The sequence below is a fragment of the Panthera leo genome, chromosome B4, assembly GCF_018350215.1.
Source record: "Panthera leo isolate Ple1 chromosome B4, P.leo_Ple1_pat1.1, whole genome shotgun sequence".
NCBI classification, from domain to species: domain Eukaryota; kingdom Metazoa; phylum Chordata; class Mammalia; order Carnivora; family Felidae; genus Panthera; species Panthera leo.
The window spans coordinates 28,767,294-28,777,114 of NC_056685.1; the positions used below are offsets into that span (position 1 = coordinate 28,767,294).

The window sequence follows — 9,821 nt, forward strand, 5'->3', positions numbered from 1 at the left end:
TCTGAGCTGTCGGCACAGAGCCCGACACGGGGCTCGAACCCACGAACCGCGAGATCATGACCTGAGCCGAAGTTGGAGGCTTAACCGACTGAGCCACCCAGGCACCCCTATCATTGTGTATTTTACCTGTGAGACCTGGAAAGCAGGAGACCGAACGTTAGGATTATAAACAGCATGCCACGCCCAGCGTTATGTGGTTTACTTCTAACTGTTCAAGCAGCGCTCACTGTTGGACCGCATCAATAAAACCTTCATAACATTGGATGATTCACAACAGCCCATGGGGATCTGCAGGATGATAAGCCCAAACTGTTGCTAGGAGAAAGGCCCCTGGTGAGTGGAAAGATGCCAGCTGGAAGCTTCAGCTCCACGGACACAACCACAGCCCCAGCAGTTTCTGCAGGGCTGGGGACACAGGCACCATGGGAATACTTCTCCCACTGCATCTATGAAGCCATGGACATGGGAGCCCAGCCCAGAATTGAAATGGCTTCCTCATTTCTGCTAATCACTTAACTCACCCAACATTGGCATGATTGACTGGGCGTATTTGAAGGATCACCCGAATACAAGCAATTCCTACCTAGGACTGAGTTGAGGTTCCCTAGCTGAAATCCAGATGAAAAGATGAGAATTGCATTTGTTTCTTTCTACATCCACTGTATACAGAAATATGACATTTATCATAATATTCCATGTATTACATTTGTAATCTTATCAAAGAAATCTGGTTAATTTAACTCGATTTATCATCTCAGAGGGAAATGCTGCCTCCTTCATTTCATGATGTTCCCACCAAGGTGAATATGGATTGCACATCTTATTTTCTCAGCCTGATGTTAAACTAATTGACCTTAATTTTCCTGGAGGTTTTTTCTCCTTCTTTCTTCATTTGCCCTTCTCAAATACTTTTTTAAAGAAGAATCTCTACTCCAAAAATTAGTGAAATGAATTTATGATTCTGGCTCTCAACCTTCTGGTATTGGTTTTACCCCTGGTACGTTATGATTTTACCCCTAAAGATTTCAAATTTATCAATAAATAATTAAAATGCAGTGGAACCCTGTTCTTGCACCAGTGTGAGGGGCCCAGGAGAGCAATTCCCTCAGGCCTCAGCATTCTAGGGGAGGCTGTGAGGTGCATAGGGCAGGCATTAAGCTGCAGGCCAAGAGGCAGATACCAACAATTAGTTGTGGGACCTCAGATACATGAGTTGTCCTTGGGGGTTCAGTTTATACCTATAAAATGAGGAAACCAGATTAGATCATTTCAAATATCTGCATGTTTAGAGTGGCTAAATATATAACTGGGAAATAGTGATGTAATGTTTGTTTTTGATTTGGAAAAAGGCTATAGTAATAGTGACGTTAAGGAAAATTGCCTCCGAAAATCTCTCCTGAAAAATAAACGCAGTTCCCTGAGAAAGGCACCTTGTCTGAGCATCAGCTGGTAATGCGAGTTGGTCAGGGAATGGATGGTTTTGGGCCAAAGAATTATCGACAGAAAATCCACACCTGGCTTGTTTAGACTTGGGGACAGTGGGGGCAAGGGGTCAAAGCCTTCTGAACCATGAACCACTCACCATAATAAAAGTAAATTGGACCTTCTTTTTGCAGTAAACTAGGTAACACTAGGTAACAGTGGCGGAATGCTACATGACTGCGTGAGCTCTTGGTCCCCTTCACTGCCTGTGATCCTCCCCAAACTGCATTCCTGGTGGTAAAAATAGCCAGCACTCTACAGCACTTAACTAGGCTCAGGCACCTTTCAAGGGCCTTAGAGATGTTAACTTGCTTAATCCTATAACCTGCCATGAAATAAGCACTATTCTAATCACATTTCACAGATGGGGAAATTGAAGTGTAGAAAAGTTCAGTGACTGACTGAAGTCATACCATGGGTAAGTAGGGATTCAAACCCGGTAGTCTAGCTGAGGTGTGCTCGTCACCATGAGGGTTTACCTGGTAGGGGAGGTAATGCCTCCTTGAAGTTATTTATGCTGTGAGAGGTGGTTGATATTGCCAAGAGAAAGTTGCTGCTGCTGCTGGTGTGTGTGTGTGTGTGTGTGTGTGTGTGTGTGATAAAAGCTTTACTTTGAATAATTTAAGAATCCTCTGATGCCTTCCTAGGACAGAGCCTGAGCCGGGTCTTCCCAACTTTGTTGACCTTGACCATGAGGGCTGGTCAAGATGGAGGGAGGTGGGGTAGAGGGCAAGACAGAGGGATGGGAGAGGAAACCCAGAGGACATCATGGAAGAAAGGACCCCTGGACATCTGTCAAGGCTTGAACAGACTGGAAGGCCAACTAGTGGGAGCAGGAGAGACCCTGGGGGGCATCTTTTGGAATCCAGGCTTGTTCTTGATTGACAGGAAGGAGACTGGCTCTCTTTGAGGAAGGAGGACACACACAGAGCCTTCTAGATAATGGGCACAAAGGAGGAACAGGAGGGACCTGAAGGTTAGGAAAGCCCTCTTTACTGACTATCTGCAGTAGTGCTTCTCCTGGAGAATCTGGTTCAGTATACCTGGAGTCTTTATTTTTTAAAAATTCCCCTGGATGAATTCAACATGCATCACTTGTACAAAACACTGATCTGGTCCAGCCCTTTGCAGGTAAGTGTAGCTTGTGGCACATTTGTGTAGCTAAATAAGGTTTTATGTCCTCTTTATGGATGGCAAATGTGTCTTTCAGACTCCCACAGGGTGTGAGGGGAGGTGCCCTATTGGCAGGTTAAAGTGAGGATCCTGCAGAAAAGGAAGACAACCACTGGTGAGGGATTTCTGCTGACCTGAGGTTTATTCAGTGATGAACTACAAAATGACTTGAAGAAAACCAAGAGAAATCTCAGCACCATCCTTTGCCTTTACCTGCATCAGAAATCATTCATTGGGAAGTTGCCTTCTTTCAGGGGAAGGGCTGAGCCTTTCCTGCAGGACATTAACAGCAGTCATGCTTACATAATGCTTTATCATTTTCTTTCTTTCTTTTTGTTTATTTATTTATTTCAAAGAGAGAAAGCACGAATGGGGGGAGGCCAAAGAGAGAGGCAGACAGAGAATCCCAAGCAGGCTCCAAACTGTCAGCACCAGCCTGATGTGCGGCTCCAACCTACAAACCATGAGATCGTGACCTGAGCCAAAGTCAGGTGCTTAACTGACTGAGCCACCCAGATGCCCCTGTTTTATCATTTTCAAAACGCCTTCCATTTATAATTTCTCTAGGATGAGGAAGGTACTTGACTTGTGCCTAAGTATACTCACTTCTTTTAATGTTGTTTGGGCTTTCATATCAGTTTATGAATCCAAATTAGAGATTAGTTAGTATTTATGTTGATAGTTGATAGTCAATTTTATAAGAAAACATAATTAACCAAATCTGGGTCTTAGTTATATATTTTAAACTTCTGACTTTCTGGCACCATCCAGTTGGAATTATTGTTGCCCTCCTGAGAGGAAAGAGTTAACAAGCAAGTCTGGTTATATCTCTTTGGGTGTCTCAAGGGACCATGGTTGACTCTTGTCCAATCCCTGGGAATGTGACTCTTGCAGAGTTTTTGAAGCTACCAATTGATTTTATCACATACACTAGGAGCAATGGACTTCAGAATACCAGACCATCGGGTTGCTTTGCACAAACATCAAGATTAATGATGAGTATGCAGGCTATCAGTGGGGTACAGAATTTTGGTTGCTATGGTTGGTTGCTAGAACCATATGCCTGCATAACCAGCCTCCCATATAAACCTTGGACGATGAGATTCAAATAGGTTTCCCTGGACAGAGACATTTCACACATGTCCCTGTAGTTCCCTGCCAGGTAGAGAGAGAGCACTCCTAAGATTCTCAGATGACGAAGGACATCAGAAGTGTATGCTGGATCTTTCTGGACTCTACCAATGCACACCTATTACCAGTTGCTTTGCTCTGTATCTCTTGGTGTAATAAATCTTAGCTGTGAGTATTACTTACTATGGAGTTTGTGAGCCCTCTAGCTCTTGAACTTAGGGAAGTTGTGAGATCTCCGATACACTTTTACTTATCACACTAATCGTGACCAGGTTAACAGTCTCAGGCCTGTCATCATAGAATACCTAGCATTGGCTTTATTGCCATAGACTTGGTATCTGGCACCTGTATAGCAAGCCATGGTTTGGCCTTTCCTACACCCTAATACATGGGTTTAATCTCTATAATGATGTTGGTCTTGATTTCTCTGTATGGCATTGTAGTTTCTTATTGGAATGGAGGTGCTGCCCAGAAGCCCATCCTTTCTGCCGGGTCCAACAACACTGTTTGGTGTGCCAGTTCTTCTCATCCCAGTCTTGCCTCTGCTCTCTTCTTGTGGACACCTGTGACACCTGAATTACTACCATTGTAGCTACATATACTTGGGAGTAGGCCTCACTATCATTTACAGAGATTGGGGAAGTTATCTGGCTTTCAGACCATCCATTCCCAGAAGGAAATGACCGGTTTCAATATGACTGCTTTGAAAGCCCAAATCTATCCAAGACAGAATATAAGCATATGGGAATCAATAAGAAATGAATTTGACACACCTTGAGCTCCCCCTGCCCTAACATTTCTGTAGAGACCATCAAGGCAAATGATGGTAGTGAGGTGCAGGAGCAGAGCCGGGTGGCCCAGGATGGAATAGCGGAGACTAAGTGAAATGAAAACATCTGTATTGAGGGTAACCTGGTGTATGGTATCAGAGTCTGAGCAGGGTGAGGAGTGTACTCATGTAGACAGAAAGACATTCACGTGGAAGTATGACCTGGTTTGGATATCGGAGCCCAGTTGGAGTGAGGAAGGAATCTTCTCAGGATGGTGGCTTGGTTAGGGTGTCAAATTCTAAGTGGAATGGGGAGAAAAGTGGTGGTAGTGATCTAGTTGGAGTGGCAGAGCCCACCAGGGAGAGCATTTGGCTGGCAAAAAGGGGGCAATAGTGGGAAGATTGGCTTACAAAGAGGGATTCATCAAACAAGTAAATATATTGGTGATAATGGGAGCCAGGTTACTCATTGTTGGAGGAGAGAATTATAAATATGGAAAGAGAGAAAAATAGAATTAACCTTAGAGCATTGACTGAAATTGAAGATAACTGTGTGAATCCATTGTTTTCCATATAAATACAGAAATAAGTATGAAGTAAATCTTTCAGAAACAGTACTTAGGATTTTAGTCTCAGTCCCCTGAAAGGTCCTTGGAATCCTTAAGCAATCAGCACACCTAGTACCCAGATTTTGGTTTGTAAACACGTTTCTGATCTGAAAAAGACCAGAACTTCGTGGAAAAAAATTATTGATTCTGGGTGAGCCTAGAACAGCCTTTTGACCAGAAAGTAGTAAAGAAGTGCTCAAAAAATGATTAGAAAATCTTTTTTGAACTTAGCAAACTCAATACCCAAGAAACAAATAATCCAGTGAAGAAATGGACAGAAGACATGCATAGACATTTTTTCCAAAGAAGACATCCAAATGGCTAACAGACACATGAAAAGATGCTCAACATCACTCATCATCAGGGAAATACAAATCAAAACCACATTGAGATACCACCTCACACTGGTCAGAGTGGCTAAAAATAACAACTCAGGAAACGAGATGTTGGCAAGGATGTGGAGAAAGGGAAACTCTTGCATTGTAGATGGGAATGCAAACTGGTAGAGCCACTCTGGAAAACAGTGTGGAGGTTCCTCAAAAAATTAAAGATGGAATTACCCTACGATCTAGCAATAGCACTATTAGGAATTTATCCAAAGGATACAGGAGTGTTGATTCACAGAGGCACATGCACCCCAATGTTTATAGCAGTGCTATCAACAATAGCCAAATCATGGAGAGAGTCTAAATGTCCATCAACTGATGAATGGATAAAGAATATGTGGTATATATATATATATATATATATATATATATATATATATATAATATAAAATACTACTCAGTGATGAAAAAGAATGAAATCTTGCCATTTGCAGCAACATGGATGGAACTGGAAGTTATTATGCTAAGTGAGATAAGTAAGTCAGAGAAAGACAGATATCATATGTTTTCACTCATATGTGGAAATTGAGAAACTTAACAGAAGACCATGGGGGAAGGGAAGGGGAAAAAAATAGTTACAGAAAGGGAGGGAGGCAAACCATAAGAGACTCTTAAATACAGAGAACAAGCTAAGGGTTGATGGGAGGTGGTCAGGAGAGAGAGGAAAATGGGTGAAGGGCATTGAGGAGGGCACTTGTTAGGATGAGCACTGGGTATTGTATGTAAGCAATGAATCACAGGAATCTACCCCCAAAGCCAAGAGCACACTGTATATATACACTGTATGTTAGGCAACTTGACAACAAATTATATTAAAAATAATAATAAATAAATAGATAAATACAGAGAACAAACTAAGGGTGGAAAGAGGTGGGGGTCGGGGGGGTGGAGAAAATGGGTGATGGGCATTGAGGAGGGCACTTGTTGGGATGAGCAGTGGATGTTTTATGTAAGTGGTGAATCATGGGAATCTACTCCCAAAGCCAAGAGCACATCATATACACTGTATGTTAGCTAACTTGACAATAAATTATACATATATATATATATATATATATATATATATAATAGTATATCTGAAAAACAAACATGTGACAATTAAAAAAACAAACAAAAAACAAATGTCTCATCAATAGCCTAATCTCCAGGAACTCCCTACTATCTTAATGATAATGCTTTGCTAGAGGGAGAAACAACCTTAGTTTGACAATAGCTGGGCTTCCAGTAATCTGCAAATCCTCTTTAGCATATGGAAGTCCTTTTAGGAAACTTTCTCTTGACTTTACCTCTCCCAACTACACGGTATATAAATAGTCACTTTGCACAACCCCACTGCAGCTCTTTCTGCCCATGGATCCTGTCCCTGTGCTTTAATAAAATCACATTTTTGCACCAGAAAGAAAGAAAGAAAGAAAGAAAGAAAGAAAGAAAGAAAATGGTGAGAACATGTTGGGGTACCTGGGTGGCTTAGTTGGTTAAGCGTCCGACTCTTGGTTTCAGCTCAGGTAATGATATTATGGTTTATGGGTTCCAGCCCTGCATTGGGTTCTGCACTGGCAGCACAGAGTCTGCTTAGGATTCTCTCTCTCTCCCTTTCTCTCTGCCCCTTCCCTGTTCACACACACACTCTTTCTAAATAAATATATAAGTAAACACTTTTTTTTAAATGATGAGAACATGTCAAAGATATACAGAGCTGTTTGAAGGGGCTCATTCAACAAAACATTGATGAGAACATCAAAATCAAAATGATAGGAATAGATCACAAACCCTTGAATAAAGTAGAAATTCCTAAGTACATACTAATATAGATGAATAAATGAATAGTTGTATGAGGAACAGCATAATACAAAATATAGATTAACTATAAAGGGAATGAAAATTGACTTTACAGTGGAGAAGCCTGGCAGATAACACCTTTACCAACTTATCAAAGTAAACATCACCAGTAATGAGACAAATCAAAATCATGAACCACTTGATATAATGCAATGTGAAAAACATGGTCTCAATATTGTGATATTCCTGCAGAATTGCTTGATCAGAATATAATCATTAGAAACACCAGACGAACCCAAACTGAGAGACATTCCTCGAAGTAACTGGTCTATCATCTTCACAGGTGTCAAGATCATGAAAGTCAAGAAAAAGTAAATAAATGTTTTAGATCGAAAGAGACTGTAGGCACATGATAGCTAAATGAAGGGTTCCAACTAGATCTTTTTGCTCTCAAGGACATTATTGGGACAGTTGGTGAAATTTGAATGGCTTTGAGGATCAGACGATAGTAATATATTATCATTAATTTCCCAATTGTAACTGTTGTGTTGTTCTGTAGGAAAATGTCCTTATTTGTAGGAAATATACACCCAAGAATTTGGGAGTGACAGGGCATCATTGGCAACCTACTCCAAAGTAGAACAGGAAAAAAAAAGTGCTTTGCACTGTACTTTCAACTTTTCTGTAAGCTTGAAGTTATTTCAAAGTACATTGTTTAAAATGTTTTTTTAAAATATGGTGAATCCTGTGTAACTGCCATCTTGTGTCCCTGTGAGTATGACCTAATCTCAGCTGGTCCCCCAGAGACCCCTTGAATGCCAGCCCTCACCCCCTCGAGGTCCCATTTCTGCTCCAACAAGAGAGCAGAACGAAACTGGTGTGAACCCAGAGAAATTTGCCAAATTGCAAGCACAGGTGTGCAGTGGTGGGAAAGGAGCAGCTCCCTGAAAGAGGAGGTAGTTTGCAGAATGGTTACAGCAGATGATAAAAAACTTCAGTTCTCCTTAAAGAAGCTGGGGGTAAACAATACCTCTGGTATTGATCCACTCTAACAACCCTAAAGTTCAGTCATTACAGGCCATGCTGAGAGGAAGCATCTGACAGAAATGCTACCCAGTATGGTAAACCAACTTGGTGCAGACAGTCTGACTAATTTCAGAAGATTGGCTGAAGCTCTGCTCACACAATCTGTGGATGGAAAAGCACCACTTGCTACCAGAGAGGAAGAGGAGGATGAAGTTCCAGATCTTGTGGAGAATGTTTTGAAGCTTCCAAGAATGGAACAGAGTTGTGTCAACCTCTGAAGAAGATAGAACTTGAAGAAGTTACTAGGGGCTGCTATTTCATACTATGACTGGTTTTTAATTTTTTTACATTTATTTATTTGGAGCAGGGGAGGGGCAGAGAGAGATGAAGACTGAGAATCCTAAGCAGGATCTGCACTGTCAGCATACAGCCTGACTCAGGGCTTGATCTCAGGAACCGTGAGATCATAAACTGAGCTGAGATCAAGAGTTGGATGCTTAACTGACTGAGTCACCCAGATGTCCCATGACTACTTTTTAAAGTTTTGTTCATGCATCTGACAAAATCCAGTTCCTTAAGCCCAAGCCCCTTGGACACTGCAACTCTGCTCAGTTTTTGCTTAGACACAATTCATTCTTTGCAGCTAATTAAGCTGAAGAAACCTGGGAATAAAGTTTGAAACAGGTTAATAAAGTTATCTGCAGGGTGCCTGGGTGGCTCAGTCAGTTAAGTGAGTTTAAGAGCCAACTTCGGCTCAGGCCATAATCTCAAGGTTTGTGAGTTCAAGCCCTGCATTGGGCTCTGTGCTGACAACTCAGAACCTGGAGCCTCCTTTGGATTCTGTCTCCCTCTCTCTCTGTCCCTCCCCTGCTTGCACTCTCTTTCTCTCAAAAATAAAATAAACAAAAAAATAAAATAAATAAAGTTCTTTGCCTAGGTAAAAAAATAGGATGAGTCCCTTTTTAATTAATTAACTATAATATTTATTGAGTGGCTCAAACAGGAAATCATACGAGATTTCAGGTTACCTCTCTCCCCTTCACCTCTAAGTAGCCCACCAGCCAGTATCTCCTTTCTAGAGCCCAAGCTCAACCTATCAGCAAAGCCACTGGACAAACACCAAAGAACTTTGTGGCCAATCGTTTCTCATCTTAAATATCTGTTTCAGCTGAGGAGAGAACAACATTTTTCCCAGTTACTCCGAGGGTACCCTAACTTGACAAAAATCAAAGCCCCTACTCCAGCTATGGGGCCACTGACTTCTAGAAACCTGTTCTTTTTCTTTAAAAAATTTTAAGGCAACATCTTTAGTGCGGAGATAAAGTTAAGTGGAGCTGCTGGATAAAAAGAACCAAATTAATGAAAATAAGAAACAGCCATGTGGACAGGGGAGGACGAAAGACCTAGCAAAGCCCTGGCTTATAGTCCCACTCTTTCCTCCTGGTTCACTTTCTGGAAACTGTGTGT

General features: G+C 41.6%; 1 pseudogene; it reads left to right on the forward strand.

Annotated features, from left to right (window-relative positions):
* Positions 1–2,568: 2,568 nt before the first annotated feature.
* On the forward strand, positions 2,569–8,632 carry LOC122225319 (annotated as a pseudogene).
* The last annotated feature ends 1,189 nt before the right edge of the window (positions 8,633–9,821 follow it).